The sequence below is a fragment of the Oryctolagus cuniculus genome, chromosome 5 (assembly GCF_964237555.1).
Source record: "Oryctolagus cuniculus chromosome 5, mOryCun1.1, whole genome shotgun sequence".
Classification (NCBI taxonomy): Eukaryota; Metazoa; Chordata; class Mammalia; order Lagomorpha; family Leporidae; genus Oryctolagus; species Oryctolagus cuniculus.
Genome location: NC_091436.1, coordinates 54,694,008 through 54,718,363, shown reverse-complemented (window position 1 = coordinate 54,718,363; position 24,356 = coordinate 54,694,008). Strand labels below are relative to the sequence as shown.

The window sequence follows — 24,356 nt, the reverse complement described above, 5'->3', positions numbered from 1 at the left end:
TGTTACAAATGACCAGATTTCAGCTTTTTTTTCTTTTTACCTCTGTGTAATGTTCCATGCTGTACATAACCCATAATTTCTTTATCCAGTCTTCAGCTGATGGGCATTTGAGTTGATTCTATATCGTAGCTGTTGTAAATTGAGCTGCAATAAACATGTGGGTACAGATGACTCTTTCCTATGCTGATTTAATTTCCCTTTGTTAAATTCCCAGGAGTAGGATGGATGGGTCACATGGTAGGACTACATTCAGATTTCTAAGGTATCTCCATACTGTCTGCCATAGTGGATTTACCAGTTGACATTCCCACCAGTAGTGGATTAGCATGACTTTTTCCTCACATCCTTGCATTTATTATTTATTGATTTATTTTTTAACTTTTATTTAATAATATAAATTTCCAAAGTACAGCTTATGGATTACAATGGCTTACCCCCATAACTTCCCTCCCACCTGCAACCCTCCCCTCTCCGGCACCCTCTTCCCTTCCATTTGCATCAAGATTCATTTTCAATTATCTTTATATACAGAAGATCAATTTAGTATATATTAAGTAAAGATTTCAACAGTTTGCACCCACACAGAAACACAAAGTGTAGAACACTGTTTGAGTAGTAGTTATAGCATTAAATCACAATGTACAGCACATTAAGGACAGAGATCCTACATGAGGAGTAAGTGCACAGTGACTCCTGTTGTTGACTCAAGAAATTGACACTCCTGTTTATGGTGTCAGTAACCTCCCTATGCTGTTGTCATAAGTTGCCAAGACCATGGAAACCCTTTGAGTTCGCCAACTCTGATCATATTTAGACAAGGACATAGTCAAAGTGGAAGTTCTCTCCTCCCTTCAGAGAAAGGTACCTCCTTCTTTGATGGCCTGCTCTTTGCACTGGGATCTCACCCGCAGAGATCTTTCATTTATGTCATTTTTTTTTTTTTTTGCCAGAGTGTCTTGGCGTTCCATGCCTGAAAAAACTCTCATGGGCTTTTCAGCCGGATCCAAATGCCCCAAGGGCTGATTCTGAGGCCAGAGTGCTGCTTAGAGCATGTGCCATTCTATGAGTCTGCTGTGTATCCATCTTCCCATGTTGGATCTTTCTCTCCCCTTTTTATTCTATCGGTTAGTAATAGCAGACACTAGTCTTGTTTATGTGATCCCTTTGACTCTTCGTCCTATCATTATTATCAATTGTGAACAGAAATTGGTCACTTGGACTAGTGAGATGGCATTGGTACATGCCACCTTGATGGGATTGAATTGGAATCCCCTGGTATGTTTCTAACTCTACCATTTGGAGCAAGTCCGATTGAGCATGTCCCAAATTGTACATCTCTTCCCTACCTTATTCCCACACTTATATTTAACAAGGATCACTTTTTAGTTAAATTTAAACACCTAAAATAATTGTGTGTTAATTCCAGCGTTCAGCCAATAGTATTAAGCAGAAAAAAAATACTAAAAGGGATAAAGTATTAAATTGTACGTCAACAGTCAGGACAAGGGATGATCAAGTCACTGTTTCTCATAGTGTCTATTTCACTTCAAAAAGTTTCCTTTTTGGTGGTCGGTTAGTTGTCATCGATCAGGGAGAACATATGATATTTGTCCCTTTGGGACTGGCTTATTTCACTCAGCATGATGCTTTCAAGATTCTTCCATTTTGTTGCAAATGACCAGATTTCATTTTTTTTTAATTGCTGTATAGTATTCTATAGAGTACATGTCCCATAATTTCTTGATCCAGCCTTTATTACTGTTTCAATTTCTGTCTCAGTTATGGGTCTGTTTAGGTTTTCTATGTCTTCCTGGTTCAATTTAGGTAGGTTGCATGTGTCCAGGAATCTATCCATTTCTGATAGATCTTCCTGTTTGCTGGCATAGAAGTCCTTGTAGTAATTTCTGATAATTCTTTTTATTTCTGTGGTGTCTGTTGTTATGTTTCCTTTTTGTTAACTTTTATTTAATGAATATAAATTTCCAAAGTACGGCTTATGGATTACAATGGCTTCCCCCCCATAACGTGCCTCCCACCCGCAACCCTCCCCTCTCCCACTCCCTCTCCCCTTCCATTCACATCAAGATTCATTTTCGATTCTCTTTATATACAGAAGATCAGTTTAGTATACATTAAGTAAAGATTTCAACAGTTTGCTCCCACACAGAAACATAAAGTGAAAAATAATAGATGATTTTTTAAATGATGATGAAATCAAATCAGACCTATTGTCATGTTTAATCCCAGTGAGAGTCAAGTTGGGAATTGATAATTTCTTCTTCTTTTTTTTTTTTTTTTACAGAAGATCAGTTTCGTATATATTAAGTAAAGATTTCAACAGTTTGCACCCCCATAGAAACACAAAGTGAAATATAATGTTTGAGTACTCGTTATAGCATTAAGTCTCAATGTACAGCACAGTAAGGACACAGATCCTACATGAGGAGTAAGTGCACAGTGACTCCTGTTGTTGACTTTACAAATTGACACTGCTGTTTATGGCATCAGTAATCTCCCTATGCTCCAGTCATGAGTTTCCAAGGCTATGGAAGCCTTTTGAGTTCTCCGACTCTTATCTTGTTTAGACAAGGTCATAGTCAAAGTGGAGGTTCTCTCCTCCCTTCAGAGAAAGGTACCTCCTTCTTTGAAGACTTGTTCTTTCCAGTGGGATCTCACTCACAGAGATCTTTCATTCAGGTTTTTTTTTTTTTTTTTTTTTTTTTCCCCAGAGTGTCTTGGCTTTCCATGCCTGAAATACTCTCATGGGCTTTTCAGCCAGATCCGAATGCCTTTAGGGCTGATTCTGAGGCCAGAGTGCTGTTTAGGACATCTGCCATTCTATGAGTCTGCTGAGTATCTTGCTTCCCATGTTGGATCACTCTCCCCTTTATTTATTCTATCGGTTAGTATTAGCAGGTACTAGACTTGTTTATGTGCTCCCTTTGACTCTTAGTCCTTTCATTATGATCAATTGTGAACTGAAATTGATCACTTGGACTAGTGAGATGGCATTGGTACATGCCACCTTGATGGGATTGAATTCGAATCCCCTGGTATGTTTCTAACTCTACCATTTGGGGCAAGTCAGCTTGAGCATGTCCCAAATTGTACATCTCTTCCCTCTCTTATTCCCACTCTTATGTTTAACAGGGATCACATTTCAGTTAAATTTCAACAATTAGGAATAACTGTGTATTAATTACAGAATTAAACCAGTCATATTAAGTAGAACAGACAAAAAAAAAAAACTACTAAGAGGGATAATGAATTAAGTTGTTCATTAACAGTCAGGGCTATGCTGATCAATTCACCGTTTCTCATAGTGTCCATTTCACTTCAACAGATTTCCTTATTGATGTTCAGTCAGTTGTCACTGATCAGGGAGAACATATGGTATTTGTCCATTTGGGACTGGCTTATTTCACTCAGCATGATGTGTTCCAGATTCCTCCATTTTGTTGCAAATGAGTGGATTTTGTTGTTTCTTACTGCGGTATAGTATTCTAAAGGGTACATATCCCATAATTTATTTATCCAGTTTACCGTTGATGGGCATTTAGGTTGATTCCAGGTCTTGGCTATTGTGAATTGTGCTGTAATAAACATTAGGGTGCAGACCGCTTTTTTGTTTGCCAATTTAAATTCCTTTGTGTAAATTCCAAGGAGTGGGATGGCTGGATCGAACGGTAGGGTTATATTCAGGTTTCTGAGGAATCTCCAAACTGACTTCCACAGTGGCTTGACCAGTTTGCATTCCCACCAACAGTGAGTTAGTGTCCCTTTTTCCCCACATCCTTGCCAGCATCTGTTGTTGGTAGATTTCTGTATGTGAGCCATTCTAACCAGGGTGAGGTGAAACCTCATTGTGGTTTTGATTTGCATTTCCCTGATTGCTAGTGATCTTCAACATTTTTTCATGTGCCTGTTGGCCATTTGGATTTCCTCTTTTGAAAAATGTCTATTGAGGTCCTTGGCCCATCTCTTAAGTGGGTTGTTGGTTTTGTTTTTGTGGAGTTTCTTGATCTCTTTGTAGATTCTGGTTATTAACCCTTTATCTGTTGCATAGTTTGCAAATATTTTTTCCCATTCTGTCGGTTGTCTCTTCACTCTCCTGACTGTTTCTTTTGCAGTACAGAAACTTCTCAATTTGATGCAATCCCAATAGTTGATTTTGGCTTTGACAGCCTGTGCCTCCCGGGTCTTTTCCAGAAATTCTTTGCCTGTGCCAATATCTTGAAGGGTTTCTCCAATGTTCTCTAATAACTTGATGGTGTCAGGTCGTAGATTTAGGTCTTTAATCCATGTTGAGTGGATTTTTGTGTAAGGTGTAACGTAGAGGTCTTGCTTCATGATTCTGCACGTGGAAATCCAGTTTTCCCAACACCATTTGTTGAACAGACTGTCCTTGCTCCAGGAATCGGTTTTAGATCCTTGATCAAATATAAGTTGGCTGTAGATGTTTGGGTTGATTTCTGGTATTTCAATTCTGTTCCATTGGGCTATCCCTCTGTTTCTGTACCAGTACCATGCTGTTTTGATTACAACTGCCCTGTAGTATGTCCTGAAATCTGGTATTGTGATGCCTCCGGCTTTGTTTTTGTTGTACAAGATTGCTTTAGCTATTCGAGGTCTCTTGTGCCTCCATATGAATTTCAGCATCATTTTTTCTAGATCTGAGAAGAATGTCTTTGGTATCTTGATTGAGATTGCATTGAATCTGTAAATTGATTTTGGGAGAATGGACATTTTGATGATGTTGATTCTTCCAATCCGTGAGCATGGCAGATTTTTTCCATTTTTTGGTATCCTCTTCTATATCTTTCTTTAAGATTTTGTAATTCTCATCGTAGAGATCTTTAACATCCTTGGTTAAGTTTATTCCAAGGTATTTGATTGTTTTTGTAGCTATTGTGAATGGGATTGATCTTAGCAGTTCTTTCTCAGCCATGGCATTGTCTGTGTATACAAAGGCTGTTGATTTTTGTGCATTGATTTTATATCCTGCCACTTTGCAAAACTCCTCTATGATTTCTAATAGTCTCTTGGTAGAGTTCTTTGGATACTCTAGGTAAAGAATCATATCGTCTGCAAAGAGGGATAGTTTGACTTCTTCCTTCTCAATTTGTATTCCTTTAATTTCTTTTTCTTGTCTGATGGCTCTGGGTAAAACTTCCAGAACTATGTTAAATAGCAGTGGTGAGAGTGGGCATCCCTGTCTGGTACCAGATCTCAGTGGAAATGCTTCCAACTTTTCCCCATTCAATAGGATGCTGGCCGTGTGTTTTTTTATAAATTGCTTTGATTATATTGAGGAATGTTCCTTCTATACCCAGTTTCCTTAGAGTTTTCATCATGAAATGGTGTTGAATTTTATAGAATGCTTTCTCTGCATCTATTGAGATAATCATATGGTTTTTCTTCTGCAGTCTGTTAATGTGGTGAATCACATTGATTGATTTGCGAATATTGAACCATCCCTGCAGACCAGGGATAAATCCCACTTGGTCTGGGTGGATGATTTTCCTGATGTGTTGTTGTGTGCTATTGGTGAGAATTTTATTGAGGATTTTTGCATCTATATTCATCAGGAATATTGGTCTATAATTCTCTTTCAGTGCTGCATCTTTCTCTGGCTTAGGGATTAAGGGGATGCTGGGTTCATAAAAAGAATTTGGGAGGATTCCATCTTTTTCAATTGTTCTGAATAGTTTGAGAAGAATTGGAGTTAGTTCTTCTTTAAATGTCTGGTAGAATTCAGCAGTGAATCCATCTGGTCCTGGGCTTTTCTTTGTTGGGAGTGCCTTTATTACTGTTTCAATTTCTGTCTCAGTTATGGGTCTATTTAGGTTTTCTATGTCTTCATGGTTCAATTTAGGTAGATTGCATGTGTCCAGGAATCTATCCATTTCTGATAGATTTTCTTGTTTGCTGGCATAGAAGTCCTTGTAGTATTTTTTGATGATTCTTTTTATTTCTGTGGTGTCTGTTGTTATGTTTCCTTTTTCATCTCTGATTGTATTGATTTGGGTCTTTTCTCTTCTTTTTTTAGTTAGTTGGGCCAATGGGGTGTCAATTTTGTTTATTTTTTCAAAAAACCAGCTCCTCGTTTGGCTGATTTTTTGTAATTTTTTTTTATTCAATCCTGTTGATTTCTTCTCTGATTTTGATTATTTCTCTTCTCCTACTAGATTTGGGTCTGGTTTGCTGCAGTTTTTCTAGATCCTTGAGATGCGTTGAAAGCTCATTTATTTGGTACGTTTCCAATTTCTTGATATAGGCACCTATTGCTATAAACTTTCATCTTAACACTGCTTTTGCTGTATCCCATAAGTTTTGGTATGTTGTGTTGTTATCCTCATTTACTTCCAGAACGTTTCTGATTTCTCTTTTGATTTCTTCTATGACCCAGTTTTCATTCAGGAGCATGTTGTTCAGTCTCCATGTGTTTGTGTATGCTCTAGGGTTTCCTGAGTTGCTAATTTCCAACTTCATTCCTTTATGGTCTGAGAAGTGCATGGTATGATTCTAATTCTTTTGAATTTGCTGAGACTTGCATTATGACCTAGTATGTGGTCAATCCTAGAGAAGGTTCCATGCACTGCTGAGAAGATGTAAAGTCTTTAGATGTAGGATTGAAAGTTCTGTAGATATCTGTTAGATCCATTTGGGCAATAGTGTCGATTAAATCTGCTGTTTCCTTGTTGATCTTCTGTCTGGATGATCTATTATTTCTGAGAGTGGAGTATTGAAGTCCCCCAGTACTATTGTATTGAAATCTAAGTCTCCCTTTAAGTCCCTTAACAAATCTTTTAAATAAACTGGTGCCCTGTAATTAGGTGCATATACATTGATAATCGTTATATCTGCCTGTTGAATTGAACCCTTAACCATTATATAGTTTCCCTCTTTGTCTCTCTTAACAGTTTTTGTGTTAAAGTTTATGTTGTCTAATATTAAGATGGCTACACCTGCTTTTTTTTGGTTTCTGTTGGCGTGGAATATCTCTTTCCAACCTTTCAGTCTGTATGCATCTTTGTTGGAAAGATGTGTTTCTTGAAGGCAGCAAATAGATGGGTTTTGTTCCTTTATCCATTCAGCCAGTCTGTGTTTTTTTAACTGGAGAGTTGAGGCCATTAAAATTCAATGTGACTATTGGTAAGTAGTAACTTTGCCCTGCCATTTTCCCAAAGATATTTTCCAGTATATGTTTTGAGCTTCCCATGCTCTTTTACTGGTAGGTTTTCTTCCTTTACCTTCTTTCATATTGATGGCCATGTTTCTGTGTTTCTGTGTGCAAGACATCTTTAAGCATTTTTTGCAGAGCTGGACGAGTGGTGACAAATTCTTTCAATTTCTGTTTGCTATGAAAGGTCTTTATTTCATCTTCATTCACAAATGAGAGCTTTGCAGGATATAATATTATGGCCTGGCAGTTTTTCTCTCTTAGTACCTGGGCTATATCTTGCCATTCCCTCCTAGCCTGTAGGGTTTCTGATAAGAAGTCAGCTGTGAGTCTGATTGGAGATCCTCTGAGAGTAATCTGACATTTCTCTCTTGCACATTTAAGGATCTTTTCTTTATGTTTCACTGTGGTGAGTTTGATTACAATGTGTCATGGTGAGTATCTCTTTTGGTCATGTTTATTAGAGATTCTATGAGCTTCCTGTACTAGGATGTCTCTGTTCTTCTTCAAACTCGGGAAATTCTCTGCTAGTATCTCACTAAAAGGCCTTCTAACCCTTTTTCCCTCTCCGTGCTTTCAGGAACTCCTAGAACTCGAATGTTGGGTTTTTTAATAGTATCCTGTAGATTCCCAACAATATTTTTTAGATTTCTAATTTCCTTTTCTTTTCTTTGGTTTGACTGTATCCTTTCCTGTTCTCTGTCTTCTAAGTCCGATATTCTCTCTTCTGCTTCACTCATTCTGTTTTTAAGGCTCTCTAATGTGTTTGTCATTTGATCTATTGAGTTCTTCATTTCATTTTGATTTCTCTTCACTATCACAGTTTCCTGTTCTACTAGTCGCTTCATTTCATTTTGATTCCTCCTTAATATTTCATTTTCATGAGAGAGATTCTCTATCCTGTCCAGTAAGGATTTCTGTAGTTCAAGAATTTGTATTTGAGAACTTCTTAATGTTCTTATCAATTTTTTGAGATCTGTTTCTTGCATTTCTTCTATCTCATCATCTTCATAATCTTGAATTAGGGTGTCTTGTTCATTTGGGGGTGTCATAGTGTCTTCCTTTTTCTTGTTTCCTTGTTTTCTGTGTTTGTTGCTTGGCATATTGGAGATATTCTTTGGTTTCTTCACTGTAGTGTTCTTTCCCATTATACTATGACTCTTGATTAAGTGGACTGTCTGCTTTTGATGGATCCTTGGAGGCTGTGATGGGTGTGGCCAGAGAGCTCTGTTTGGTTCTTCAGGGTTAAGAATGTGCCAAAGATGAAACACCCAGGTTAGGCGTGGTAAATCTCTCTCTCTCTCTCTCTCTCTCTCTCTGTTTCTTTCTTTTTTTTTTTTTTTTGAGATTTTGAAGGGAAGTAATTCCTCATAGTTGAGCAGAATTGAAGGTAGCCAATGTATGAAATCTGGCCACTGTGGGTATAACATTCACATGCTCTTTCCCAAGGACCACACAAAGAGTTTATGCTCCCAAGGACCACACAAAGAGTTTATGCAGCCCTCAGTGTGGGCTCAAATTCTCCTGCAGTCTCCCCCAGGTTGCCAAGGTTACTGAATTGTAGCGTCTCTGGAGAGTACTCAGGTGAACTCTGTGAGTTCTCTCACCCACCATCTCTTTTTTCACAGTCTCAGTTTGTTAGCTCCACACATTCACTACGTCCTAACCTCCTGTTATTTCACCCACCTGGAGTCAGGTTTTTCTGCTTGGTTGAGGCCGGGCACAGCCCTGAGGTTGTGCAGCTTTTATATGTCCAAAATGGTGCCTGCTCTTTGTCTTGCTCTCCTTTCAGACATGAGTGGAGAGAGAGAGACTCATGTCTGTACCGGTCCCTTGTTTTTTTCCCCTCTCTCTTCTAGTTAGCCTGGTGAACTTTCCCCCACAGGGCTTCTAGCCTCATTCCCTCTAGGCTCCTCCTTCTGCTTTCCCACTGGTGTCTCGGGCTACTGAGTTTAGGCTCACCTCGCACTGCAGTGCTGATGCGTAGATTCCACAGCTGGTGTCCTGAGCTGTGAGCTCCCGCACCCTCCACACAGGTCCACCGTAAATCACTAGTTCCAGAAGAGTTTCCTCTGCTGTTTCTTCCCCAACTCTTCCTTGAACCTGCAGTATGTCCACTTTTATTAAACTGTCTCTTCCCGGACTATCAGTGTGCTCCCTTCCTATTCCACCATCTTCCCGGACCCCCCTCCCCACTCTCAGATTTTCAGTCTCAGTTCATTAGTCCACACCTTCATTAGGTCCTAACCTCTTGTTATTTCTCCCCACCAGAGTCAGGTTTTTCTGCTTGGCTGATGGCAGGCGCCACTTTACATACGTCCAAAATGGCGCCTGCTCATTATCTTGCTTGCCTTTGTAAGGTGAGTAGAGAAAGAGGCTTGTGTCTGTGCTGGTCACCCTTATTTATTCATTTTTTTCTCTCTTCCAGTCAGCCTGGTGAACTTTCCCCAGCGGGGCTTCAAGCCTCGTTCCCTCTAGGCTCTTTCTGCCATTTCCCTGCCGATGTCTTGGGCTACTGAGGTTCTGTCTCACCTCCCCTTCCACTGCTGGTGCACAGACTCTGCAGCTGGGCTTCCGAGCCGTGGGCGTAGTTGCTCTCCCTGTAGGTCCTCCATGTCACATCCACTGGATCCAGAAGAGTTTCCTCTGCAATTTTTTTCCCGAGCCTTTCCCTGAAACTACAGTAACTCCACTTTTGTTAAACTATCCTTTCCCAGACTATCAGTGTGTGCCCTCACTATTCCACCATCTTGGCTCTGCCCTTGATTATTATATATTGATTTCTATATGAAAGCCACCAAATGCCCCCTTTGTAAAAAGATTTTTTTTTTATTTATTTTCATATGTTTAGAAGGACAGAGAGAGAGAGAATCCATTTACTGATTCGCTCCCCAAATGACCAAAACAGCCCAGGTTGGGGCAGGCTGAAGCCAAGAGCCTAAAATTCAATCCAAATGTCCTATGCAGACGGTAAGGACTCAAGTACTTGAGCCATCACCTGCTGCTTCCCAAGAAGCACATTAGCAGAAGCTGGAATTGGAAGCCGAGCTGGAATTCAAATCCAGCCACTCAAATGTGAGTTGCAGGCATCGCAAGTGGCATCTCAATGCCCTGACTACCTTCTAAAAAGCCATTTCAGGCCAGCGCCGTGGCTCAATAGGCTAATCCTCCGCCTTGCAGCGCCGGCACACCGGGTTCTAATCCCGGTCGGAGCGCCGAATTCTGTCCCGGTTGCTCCTCTTCCAGGCCAGCTCTCTGCTGTGGCCAGGGAGTGCAGTGGAGGATGGCCCATGTGCTTGGGCCCTGCACCCCATGGGACACCAGGATAAGCACCTGGCTCCTACCTTCGGATCAGCATGGTGTGCCGGCCGCAGCCCGACGGCCCTGGTGGCCATTGGAGGGTGAATCAATGGCAAAGGAAGACCTCTCTCTCTGTCTCTCTCTCTCACTGTCCACTCAGCCTGTCAAAAAAAAAAAAAAAAAAAAAAAAAAGAAAGAGAGAAAAGAAAAGAAAAAAAAAGCTGTTTCAATGTCGTCATCATAATTTTCCTTTTATTTTCACAGGAGACAGAACCTTGGAAAAGAATGTTACAATAGGCCCATTAAAAGCTATTACATTGTTATTTATTTTAAAATGGCACAGAAGGGAAGAAACAGAACTAGTAACTCTGATTTAAGATGTCATCAGACTGAGCATTAAAAGAAAGGAGCTGTCTTTGCTGTTGATTGCAGCCATAGCAATGTTTTATTGTTATGTGTTGTTTGCTTGTTTGAATATCTTAGTTTTTTCTGTTCTTGTTAGATATTTGTTCTTTGACTTTTTTGTTTTCAGTTCTTAGGTTAATTGTACCAATTATTATGTTTATTATGTTTTTCTACAATTTTTAAACTATTATTATGAAGAATACTACAAAGATTCTTATATTATTCACAAAAATCTCTCAGATAAATTTAGACTCATTTCTTAAAATGAGTTTTTATAAAGACCAATTTTAGGTTTGCAGCAAAATTCAGAGCAAGGAGCACATCCGGGCAGTGGGAAAAGTTCGTAAAGGCCTGGGTCACATTCAGTGAGGATGGAAACAAGAGGTCCAGACTGAAGGGCAGTTCTGAGGCCAACTGAAACTGCACAGGAAATGGAGAGACATCCACCAGTGACCCTGAGTTTTCTAGACTGAGAGACTAATATCCTTAAGTGGCATACAAAATCCTGGAAGAATTAAGTTTTCATGAAAAATGAGTTCTATTTTCGGTTGGGGCAAATGGAAATACCCATACAGAACATTGGAAAGGAAGGAACTGAAGACAAAGATTTAAAAATGTTAACCTAGAGTTCATTGTCAAAGTCATGGAGAAAGATAATAATAATTGCCAATGCTTCTACTATGTGCCAGGCACAATTAGGGGTCGGTGCTGTGGTGCAATGAGTTTAGCCGTGTCCTGCAGTGCTGGTATCCCATATGGGTACCTACCTGTTCCAGTCCCAGCTGCTCTACTTCCAGTCCAGCTCCCTGCTAATGCACCTGGGAAGGCAGCAAAGGATGGCCCAAATCTTGGACACCACACCCACATGGGAGACCCTGAAGACTCCTGGCTCCCGGCTTCAGCCTGGCATAACCCTGGCTGTTGCATCCATTTGAGGAGCGAATTAATGATAGAAGATCTCTGTCTCTCCTCTCTCTTTCTCTGTCACTCTGCCTTTCAAATAAATAAATAAATAAATCTTTAAAAAATTACAGGTGTCAACTCATTTAATTTTCACAATAATCTACAGAGGCAAGTATTATTATTTTCATTTTTCACATGAAAGAATTGAGGCCCAGAGAAATCAACAAGATTGCCCAAGTTCACATGTCTCGGCAGGGGTAGAACCAAGAGATTTTTCAGGCATGAGGAGAAGACTAAACTTCATTAATGGTTTGGGTGAGAGGGGAAAGAGTGGGAAGAAGACTTGAGTGAATAGTCAGAGTTAGGAAGAGAGCCAGAGGAGTTTCATTAGTGTCCAAACTTGAACTTGAATTAGCTTAACAAGGTAAGTGCTGTAGGTGCCTGACACTCCCTGAGGAGATCAGGTAGAGAGTGCCAAAGTAAAGTCACAAGTAGGCAAGCTCTGAGACTAGTTGTGGATCACATCTGCCAGGCTTGGTTCATTGCTTACAAGAAAGGAAGAGAACCCTCTTAAAGGAATCTAAAAACAAAACATAGAATATCAGCTATTGCTCTTGATTGCTTTCTTTTTTTTCCTTTTTTTTTTGACATGCAGAGTGGACAGTGAGAGAGAGAGACAGAGAGAGAGGTCTTCCTTTGCCGTTGGTTCACCCTCAAATGGCTGCCGTGGCTGGCGCGCTGTGGCCGGCACACCATGCTGATCCGAAGGCAGGAGCAGGTGCTTCTCCTGGTGTTCCATGGGGTGCAGGGCCCAAGCACATGTGCCATCCTCCACTGCACTCCCTGGCCACAGCAGAGAGCTGGCCTGGAAGAGGGGCAACCGGGACAGAATCCGGCGCCCCAACCAGGACTAGAGCCCAGTGTGCTGGTGCTGTAAGGTGGAGGATTAGCCTATTGATCCACGGTGCCGGCCTTGATTGCTTTCTACAGCTAGAGTATTAAGAAAATGGCTGTTCTTAGCTAAATCAGTTATGTATGTAGTAGGCATGGCAGGAGTGGAGGAGAAAGAGAGAAGACTGTGGGGAAGACAACCGCGCTGAGCAAACAAGACAGAAGCAGCTGAGCTGGGCAAGAAGGGAAGAAAGAAATCGTGGGAGGGTCCTTGCTCTGCCGAGCCCTGCAGCTCCACTGAACCTGACGAGGCTTGGTGATTTTGCTGAAAGTGGGTGGGAGTGGGCGTTCACGTGGCCCTTCAGCTGCACCTGCATTCTACTCCATGAACTGTCTTCTTCTTGGCATTGCCCTATCCTTACCTGAACAGGCGACCTACTGTCTGTGACCAGGGTGGCCATTCAAGATGTTGTACATTGCTTTGAGATGTGTAGTGTGCTCAGACAGGCATGACCCCTGCAGAAGGGCTCCTGTTCTGAGCAGAATGAAACAGGCATGGTACTGATCTGGAAGTAGCAGAAGTGAAAAATCTGTCTACTTTTCACTCATTCATTCATCAACTCACTCATTATTTAGTGAACACCTATAACATCCTAAGCACTGCGCTACAACCCATGCAACCTAAAGAGTGATTAAGTCAGACAGGATCGGTGGGCGGCAGGATGGCGGAATAGGAAGGGAGCACACTGATAGTCCGGGGAGAGACAGTTTAATAAAAATAGAGATACTGCAGGTTCAGGGAAGAGTCGGGGAAGAAACAGCAGAGGAAACTCTTCCGGAACTGGTGATTCACAGTGGACCTGCGTGGAGAGCGTGGGAGCCCACAGTTCAGGACACCAGCGGCAGACTCAACACACCAGCGCAGGAACACGAGGTGAGCCAAACTTCAGTAGCCTGAGACACTAGCAGGCAAGTGGAAAGAGGAGACTAGAGGGAGCAACCCTGTGGGGGAAAGTTCACCAGGCTAACTAGAAGAGAGAGAGAGAAAAAAAAAGTGACCTATACAGACACGAGTTTCTCTCTCTCCGCTCACCTTTCAAAGGCGAGCAAGACAAAGAGCAGGCACCATCTTGGACATATGTCATAAGCAGGGCGACCTCAGGTCTGCACTGGCCCTGAGCCTAACAGAAAAACCTGACTCTGGTGGGGGGGGGGTGAATTAACAGGAGATTAGGACCCAGTGAATTTGTGGTGCTACTGAACTGAAACTGTGAAAAAAGAAACGGTGGGGGAGAGAACTCACGGAATTCACCTGAGTACTCTCCAGAGACGCTACAATTCAGTAACCTTGGCAACCCAGTGGGAGATTGCAGGAGAATTTTAGCCCACACTGAGGGCAGGACAGATTCCCTCTGTGGTCCTTGGGAAAGAGTTTCTGATCTCTGGCTCCTGTGGGTATATCATTTGCCTGCTAACTACTTCCAATTCTGTTCAGCTGTGTGGAATTACTTTCCTTTTGATTTAAAATAAAAGAAAGAAAGAGAGAGAGATTTGCTGCACCTAACCTGGGAGTGTCACCTTTGGCACACCCCTGACCCTGAGGAACCAAACAGAGCTCTCAGGCCACACCCATCCCAAGCCTCTAAGGCTACATCAAATACAGACAGTCCACTTAATCTAGAGTCAAAATATAACAGGAAAAACACCACAGTGAAGAAAACAAAGAATATCTCCAATGTGCCAAACAACAAACGCAAAAACCGAGGTAATGAGAACATGGTAGACACTGTGATGCCCCCAAATGAAAAAGACATCCCAATTCAAGATTATGAAGATGGTGAGATAGAAGAAATGCAAGAAACAGATCTCAAAAAATTGATAAGAACATTAAGTTCTCAAAAACAAATTCTTGAACTACAGAAATCGTTAATGGACAAGATAGAAAATCTTTCTCATGAAAATGAAATATTAAGGAGGAATCAAAATGAAATGAAACAACTAGTAAAACATGAAATTGTGATAATGATGAGAAATCATAATGAAGTGAAGAACTCAATAGATCAAATGACAAACACATTAGAGAGCCTTAAAAACAGAATGGGTGAAGCAGAAGAGAGAATATCGGAATTAGAAAACAGAGAACAGGAAAGGATACAGTCAAACCAAAGAAAAGAAAAGGAAATTAGAAATCTAAAAAATATTGTTGGGAATCTACAGGATATTATTAAAAAAAACCCAACATTCGAGTTCTAGGAGTTCCTGAAGGCATGGAGAGGGAGAAAGGATTAGAAGGCCTTTTTAGTGAGATAATAGCAGAAAATTTCCCAGGTTTGGGGAAGGACAGAGACATCCTAGTACAGGAAGCTCATAGAAGCTCTAATAAACATGACCAAAAGAGATCCTCACCACGACATGTTGTAATTAACCTCACCGCAGTGAAACATAAAGAAGAGATCCTAAAATGTGCAAGAGAGAAACGTCAGATTACTCTCAGAGGATCTCCAATTAGACTCACAGCAGACTTCTCATCAGAAACCCTACAAGCTAGAAGGGAATGGCGAGACATAGCCCAGGTACTAAGAGAGAAAAACTGCCAGGCCATAATATTATATCCTGCAAAGCTCTCATTTGTGAATGAAGATGAAATAAAGACCTTTCATAACAAACAGAAATTGAAAGAATTTGTCACCACTCGTCCAGCCCTACAAAAGATGCTTAAAGATGTCTTGCACACAGAAACACAGAAACACGGTCATCAATATGAAAGAAGGTAAAGGAAGTAATCCTCACAGAAAAAGATCACAGGGAATTCAAAGCATATATTAGAAAATATCTTTGGCAAATGGCAGAGGAAAGTTACCATCTATCAATAGTCATATTGAACGTTAATGGCCTGAACTGTCCAGTTAAGAAACACCGATTGGCTGACTGGGTTAAGGAACAAAACCCATCTATTTGCTGCCTTCAAGAAACACATCTTTCCAACAAAGATGCATACAGACTGAAAATGAAAGGCTGGAAAAAGATATACCATGCCAACAGAAATGAAAAAAGAGCAGGCGTAGCCATCTTAATATCGGACAACATAAACTTTAACACAAAAACTGTTAAGAGAGACAAAGAGGGGCACTATATAATGATTAAGGGATCAATTCAACAGGAAGATATAAAAATTATCAATGTATATGCACCTAATTACAGGGCGCACCACTTTATTTAAAAGATTTGTTAAGGGACTTGAAGGGAGACTTAGATTTCAATACAATAGTACTGGGGGACTTCAATACTCCACTCTCAGAAATAGACAGATCAACCAGACAGAAGATCAACAAGGGAACAGAAGATCTGAACGACAATATAGCCCAAATGGATGTAACAGATATCTATAGAACTTTTCATCCTACACAGAAAGTATTTACATTCTTCTCAGCAGTACAGGAAAGCTTCCCTAGGATTGACCACATTCTAGGTCATAATGCAAGTCTCAGCAAATTCAAAAGAATTAGAATCATACCATGCACTTCTCAGACCATAAAGGAATGAAGTTGGAAATTAGCAACTCAGGAAACCCTAGAGCATACACAAACACATGGAGACTGAACAACATGCTCCTGAATGAAAACTGGGTCATAGAAGAAATCAAAAGAGAAATCAGAAACGTTCTGGAAGTAAATGAGGATAACAACACAACATACCAAAGCTTATGGGATACAGCAAAAGCAGTGTTAAGAGGAAAGTTCATATCAATAGGTGCCACATCAAGAAATTGGAAAGGCAACAAATAAATGAGCTTTCAACGCATTTCAAGGATCTAGAAAAACTGCAGCAAACCAGACCCAAATCTAGTAGGAGAAGAGAAATAATCAAAATCAGAGAAGAAATCAACAGGATTGAATAAAAAAAAATTAAAAAAAATCAGCCAAACGAGGAGCTGGTTTTTTGAAAAAATAAACAAAATTGACACCCCATTGGCCCAACTAACTAAAAAAAGAAGAGAAAAGACTCAAGTCAATAAAATCAGAGATGAAAAAGGAAACGTAACAACAGACACCACAGAAATAAAAAGAATCATCAAAAATTACTACAAGGACTTCTATGCCAGCAAACAAGAAAATCTATCAGAAATGGATAGATTCCTGGACACAGGCAACCTACCTAAATTGAACCAGGAGGACATAGAAAACCTAAACAGACTCATAACTGAGACAGAAATTGAAACAGAAATAAAGGCCCTCCCAAGAAAGAAAAGCTCAGGACCAGATGGATTCACTGCTGAATTCTACCAGACATTTAAAGAAGAACTAACTCCAATTCTTCTCAAACTATTCAGAACAATTGAAAAAGATGGAATCCTCCCAAATTCTTTTTATGAAGCCAGCATCACCTTAATTCCTAAGCTGGAAAAAGATGCAGCATTGAAAGAGAATTACAGACCAATATCCCTGATGAACATAGATGCAAAAATCCTCAATAAAATTCTGGCCAATAGAATGCAACAACACATCAGAAAGATCATCCACCCAGACCAAGTGGGACTTATCCCTGGTAGGCAGGGATGGTTTAATGTGCGCAAAACAATCAATGTGATACACCACATTAACCGACTGCAGAAGAAAAACCATATGATTATCTCAATAGACACCGAGAAAGCATTTGATAAAATACAACACCCTTTCATGATGAAAACTCTAAGCAAACTGGGTTTGGAAGGAACATTCCTCAATACAATCAAAGCAATCTATGAAAAACCCACAGCCAACATCCTATTGAATGGGGAAAAGTTGGAAGCATTTCCACTGAGATCTGGTACCAGAAAGGGATGCCCACTCTCACCACTGCTATTCAATATAGTTCTTGAAATCTTAGCCAGAGCTATTAGGCAAGAAAAAGAAATTAAAAGGATACAAATTGGGAAGGAAGAACTCAAAGTATCCCTCTTTGCAGATGATATGATCCTGTATTTAGGGGTTCCAAAGAACTCTACTAAGAGACTATTGGAACTCATAGAAGAGTTTGGAAAAGTAGCAGGATATAAAATCAATGCACAAAAATCAACAGCCTTTGTATACACGGACAATGCCACGGTTGAGAAAGAACTTCTAAGATCAATCCCATTCACAATAGCTACAAATACAGTCAAATACCTTGGAATAAACTTAACCAAGGACGTTAAAGATCTCTACAATGAAAATTACAAAACCTTAAAGAAAGAAATAGAATAGGATTTTTTTCCAAAAATTGGAAAAATCTTCCATGCTCATGCATTGGAAGAATCAATATCATCAAAATGTCCATTCTCCCAAAAGCAATTTACAGATTCAATGCAATGCCAATCAAAATACTGAAGACATTCTTCTCAGATCTGGAACAAATGATGCTGAAATTCATATGGAGACCCAGGAGACCTCGAATAGCTAAAGCAATCTTGTACAACAAAAACAAAGCCGGAGGCATCACAATACCAGATTTCAGGACATACTGCAGGGCAGTTGTAATCAAAACAGCATGGTACTGGTACAGAAACAGATGGATAGCCCAATGGAACAGAATAGAAACACCAGAAATCAATCCAAACTTCTACAGCCAACTTATATTTGATCAAGGATCCAAAACCAATTCCTGCAGTAAGGACAGTCTATTCAATAAATGGTGCTGGGAAAACTGGATTTCCATGTGCATAATCATGAAGCAAGACCCCTACCTTTCACCTTACACAAACATTCACTCAACATGGATTAAAGACTTAAATCTATGACCCGACACCATCAAATTATTAGAGAGCATTGGAGAAACACTGCAAGATATAGGTACTGGGAAAGACTTCTTGGAAAAGACCCCGTAGGCACAGGCAGTCAAAGCCAAAATTAACATTTGGGATTGCATCAAATTGAGAAGTTTCTGTACTGCAAAAGAAACAGTCAGGAAAGTGAAGAGGCAACCGATAGATTGGGAAAAAAATATTTGCAAACTATGCAACAGATAAATGGTTGATAACCAGGATCTACAAAGAAAGGAAGAAACTCCACAACATCAAAACCAACAACCCACTTAAGAGATGGGCCAAGGACCTCAATAGACATTTTTCAAAAGAGGAAATCCAAATGGCCAACAGGCACATGAAAAAATGTTGAAGATCACTAGCAATCAGGGAAATGCAAATCAAAACCACAATGAGGTTTCACCTCACCCAGGTTAGAATGGCTCACATACAGAAATCTACCAACAACAGATGCTGGAGAGGATGTGGGGGAAAAGGGACACTAACTCACTGTTGGTGGGAATGCAAACTGGTCAAGCCACTATGGAAGTCAGTTTGGAGATTCCTCAGAAAACTGAATATAACCCTACCATTCAACCCAGCCATCCCACTCCTTGGAATTTACCCAGAGGAAATGAAATTGGCAAACAAACAAGCTATCTGCACATTAATGTTTATTGCAGCTCAATTCACAATAGCTAAGACCTAGAACCAACCCAAATGCCCATCAACAGTAAACTGGATAAAGAAATTATGGGACATGTACTCTATAGAATACTATACAGCAGTCAAAAACAACGAAATCAGGTCATTTGCAACAAGATGAAGGAATCTGGAAAACATTATGCTGAGTGAATTAAGCCAGTCCCAAAGGGACAAATATCATATGTTCTCCCTGATCAGCAATAACTAACTGAGCACCAAAAGTGAAATGGACACTATGAGAAACAGTGACTTGATCAGCTCTTGTGCTGACTGTTGATGTAAAATGTAATACTTTATCTATTTTAGTATTTTCTCTTTGTTTTGTTCTAGTACTATTGGTTGAACTCTGTAATTAACACACAATTATTCTTAGGTGTTTAAATTTTAACTGAAAAGTGATCCCTGTTAAATATAAGAGTGGGAATAAGAGAGGGAGGAGATGCACAATTTGGGACATGCTCAACCGGACTTGCTCCAAATGGTGGAGTTAGAATCATGCAAGGGGATTCCAATACAATCCCATAAAGGTCGCATGTACCAATGCCATGTCACTAGTCCAAGTGATCAATTTCAGTTCACAACTGATCACACTGATAGGTCTAAGAGTCAAAGGGATCACAGAAACAAGTCTAGTGTCTGCTAATACTAGCTGATAGAATCAAAAAGGAGAGAACGATCCATCATGGGAAGTGTGATACACAGCAGACTCATAGAATGACAGATGTCCCAAATAGCACTCTGGCCTCAGAATCAGCCCTTAAGGCATTCGGATATGGCTGAAGAGCCCACAAGAGTATTTTAGGCATGGAAAGCCAAGACACCCTGGAAAAAAAAAAAAGACCTAAATGGAAGATCTCTGTGAATGAGATCCCATGGAAAGAACGGGGCCATCAAAGAAGGAGGTTCCTTTCTCTGAAGGGAGGAGAGAACTTCCACTTTGACTATGACCCTGTCGGAATAAGATCGAAGTCGGCGAACTCAAAAGGTTTCCATAACCTTGGCAACTCATGACTAGAGCCATGGAGATTACTGATGCCATAAACAAGAGTGTCAAATTGTTAAGTCAACAACAGGAGTCACTGTGTCCTTACTTCTCATGTGGGATCTGTCCTTAGTGTGTTGTTCAATGTGAATTAATGCTGTAACTAGTACTGAAACAGTCTTTTACACTTTGTGTTTCTGTGTGAGTGCAAACTGATGAAATCTGTACTTAATACATACTAAATCGACCTTCTCTCTATAAAGATAATTGAAAATGAATCTTGATGTGAATGGAATGGGAGAGGGAGCGGGAGATGGGAGGGGTGTGAGTGGCAGGGAAAATAAAAAAAATACACAATTACTCTTAGGTGTTTAATTAATGCTATAACTAGTACTCAACTAGTATTTTATACTTTGTGTTTCTTGTGTGTGCAAACTGGAAATCTTTACTTAATATATGCTAAATTGATCTTCTGTATATAAAGATAATTGAAAATTAATCTTGATGTGAATGGAAGGGGAGAAGGAGTGGGAGAGGGGAGTGTTGTGGGTGGGAGGGAACTTATTGGGGGGGAAGCTATTGTAATCCATAAGCTGTACTTTGGAAATTTATATTCATTAAATAAAATAAAATAAAAGAAAGAAAGAAAAAAAAAAGATGGCATGTACTAATGCCAATTCACTAGTCAAAGTGATCAATTTCAGTTCATAATTGATCATAACGATAAGATTAAGTGAAAAAGGCATCACATAAACAAGACTAGTGTCTGCTAATACTAACTGATAGAATTAAAAAGGAGAGAACAATCCAACATGGGAAGTGGGATACATAGCAGACTTGTAGAATGGCAGATGTCCTAAACAGCACTCTGGCCTCAGAATCAGCCCTAAAGGCATTCGGATCTGGCTAAAAAGCCTATGAGAGTATTTCAGGCATGGAAAGCCAAGACACCCTGGAAAAAAAAAAGAATGATCTCTGCAAGTGAGATCCCAGTGGAAAGAATGGGACCATCAAAGAAGGAGGTACCTTTCTCTGAAGGGAGGAGATAACTTCCACTTTCACTATGGCCTTGTCTAAATAAGATTGGAGTTGGCAAACTCAAGAGGCTTCCGTAGCCTTGGCAGCTCATGACAAGAGCCTTGAGTGATTATTGATGTCATAAATAAAGGTGTCAATTGTTAAATCAACAAGAGTCACTGTGCACTTACTCCCCATGTAGGATCTCTGTCCTTCATGTGTTGTACTATGTGAATTAATGGTATAGCTAGTACTCAAACAGTACTTTATACTTTGTGTTTCTGTGTGGGTGCGAACTGTTGAAATCTTTAATTGGTATATACTAAATTGATCTTCTGTATATAAAGATAATTGAAAATGAATCTTGATGAAGAATGGGATGGGATATGGAGTTGTAGATGGGATGGTTGCGGGTGGGAGGGAGATTATGGGGGGAAAAAGACACTATAATCCAAATGTTGTACTTTGGAAATTTATATTTATTAAATAAAAGTTAAAAAAAAAGTCAGACATGATCCTTGCCTTTAAGGAAGTCACAGTCAAGCTGGGGAAATGAAGAAAACAAATAGGGGTAGTAATTAGTAAATAAAAAAGTGTTAAACTTTCACATGTAATAAGGAAGTAATATGTGGCTAAAAAAGATGAAAGAGTGACTTCTACTTTGAAAAACTGGTCATAGCAAGTGTGAAGTCTTCCTGTCCCATTCTCTTTGTTTCTAAGGGACAGGAGAGCACTATAGTTCCTCTTTCCCTTTCAATGAGGTGGAGCCTTGTGGCTACTTCTGACCAGAAAGTGGTATTTGAAGCAGGCTGTTTCCAAACAAATATTTAAAGTGTGTGGCATGGGCTGGCAGTCCAGTGATGGACAGCATGGAATTTGATCATGGTGGCCACAGATGACATTTCTTATTATGTGGTGGTTAGTAAAACTGGCTTCTGTACAAACTCAAAGGAAGATTATTTACTAAAGAAAAGGAGACTAGGAGAAAACAATGTTTCTAATGTGTGTTGCTGGCTATTGACATGTTTTTGCAAGACCTTATGTGCTCAAAAAATAATTGTTTGTAAGAAAATGTGAAAAGAAATAGATTTCAGAAATTGGGGTCTTGCCACTCTGGCAAAAAAAATAAATAAATAAATAAAAAGAGGAACTAAATGAAAGATCTCTGCGAGTGAGATCCCATTAGAAGGAACAGGCTAAGAAATAAGGAGGTACCTTTCTCTGAAGGGAGGAGAGAACTTTCACTCTGACTATGAACTCTCTAAATAAGATCGAAGTCGAAGAACTCAAAAGGCTTCCATAGACTTGGCAACTCATGACTAGAGCCTAGGGAGATTACTGACACCATAAACAAGAGTGTCAAATTGTTAAGTCAACAACAGGAGTCACTGTGTACTTACTCCTCATGTGGGATCTCTGTCCTTAATGTGTTGTCCAATGTGAATTAATGCTATAACTAGTACTCAAACAGTATTTTACACTTTATTTTCTGTGTGGGTGCAAACTGAAGAAATCTTTACTTAATGGGTACTAAATCGATCTTCTGTACATAAAGATAAGCGAAAATGAAAAAAAAAAAAAGAAATTGGGGTCTTGCAAAATTGGAAATCCTGACAGGATTTAGACTCCAAACACAGAGACAAAAGGACCTGAAAGCTAAGCTCCATTCAAATAAACCTAGAAGACGATTGGATTTCCTGCGTGGTTTTTTTCTACAAAGTCTGCCCGTTCTGCCTGGGGTGAGACTTGTGGTGAGACTTTGCATCTCTGACCTGAAACGCCTGTCTGAGAAAAGGAAACCTGCGGCAGGACTTGGTACCACGCAGAAGAAGTGCAGTGCAATGGGAGGAGCTTCTGCTGCTACCGCTTCCCGTGTTTTGTTTGCAGTAAAAGTTTATCTAGCACAACAGTGGCAATTCATGAGGAAGAGATCTACTGCAAATCCTGCCAGGGAAACATGTATGGGTCCAAAGGCTACGGTTATGGCCAGGGTGCAGGCACGTTCAGCATGGACCATGGTGAGAGACTGGCCTCAAGCTAGAAAGCGTTCGCACAGACCTAAAACAAATCAGGAATATAAAGGTGCAGATTTGGGGATTCTGATATGCTGCTAAGATAATTCGAGCTGGAAAGCCCTGGCACAAAACCTGTTTCCAATGTGCAAAATGCAGAAAGAGTCTTGAATCAATAACTCTGGCTGAGAAGGAAGGTGAAATCTACTATAAAGGTTGTTATGCAAAGAACTTTGGGCCCAAACGATTTGGTTATGGCCAAGGAGCAGGAGCTCTTGTTCACACTCAGTAAAGGTGCAACCCCAGAATTAAACATTACACACTAAGAATCTCATCGTAATCTATATGCCGATAATCTTTTAACACTAAACTGTGGGGGCTGGCGCTGTGGCGCAGCAGGTAAAGTGACCACCTGCAGTGCTGGCATCCCGTTTGGGCTCTGGTTCCAGTCCTGGCTGCTCCACTTCTGATCCGCTCTCTGCTGTGGCCTAGGAAAGCAGTAAAGATGGCTCAAGTCTATGGGCCCCTGCACCCTCATGGAAGACTCACAAGAAGCTCCTGGCTCTTGGTTTTGGATCGGCACAGCTTTGGCTGTTGCGGCCAACTAGGAGTGAACCAGAAGATGGAAGACCTCTTTCTCTCTGCCTCTCCTTCTCTCTGTGTGTAACTCTGACTTTCAAGTAAATAAATAAATCTTAAAAAAAAAACACACTAAACTGTGAAAACCTACCAGCATTAAGTACTGTATGTTGTCCTGTACTTGGATATGCTGGCTAACTTGTAGGAAGAGAGCAATGTATCCTTTTGGTTTATTCACCAGCATTTTCAAGAACCATTTCTTCATTTTAAATAAAATTTCAGCTTGAAAAATAAAACAACCTAGGGAAAGATCAAATTAAAGTTTGTACTTGGGGCTGGCACTGTGGTGCTGTAGGTTAATCCTCTGCCTAGGGTGCTGGCGTCCCACATGGGTACTGGTTCGAGTCCCGGATGTTCCAATTCTAATCCAGCTCCCTGCTAATGGTCTGAGAACATAGTAGAAGATGGCCCGAGTGTTTGGGCACCTGCAGCAGCTTTGTGGGAGGCTCTGAAGAAGCTCCTGGCTTCAGATCGGCTCACTCTGGCTGTTGCGGTCATCTGTGGAGTGAAATAGTGGATGAAGATCTTTCTGTCTCTCCCTCTCTCTCTTTTTAACTCTAC

General features: G+C 40.3%; 1 pseudogene; it reads left to right on the top strand.

Moving 5' to 3' along the window:
* The first annotated feature begins 9,507 nt into the window (after window positions 1-9,507).
* LOC100357653 (cysteine and glycine-rich protein 2 pseudogene) lies at window positions 9,508-23,448 on the top strand (annotated as a pseudogene).
* Window positions 23,449-24,356: the final 908 nt, after the last annotated feature.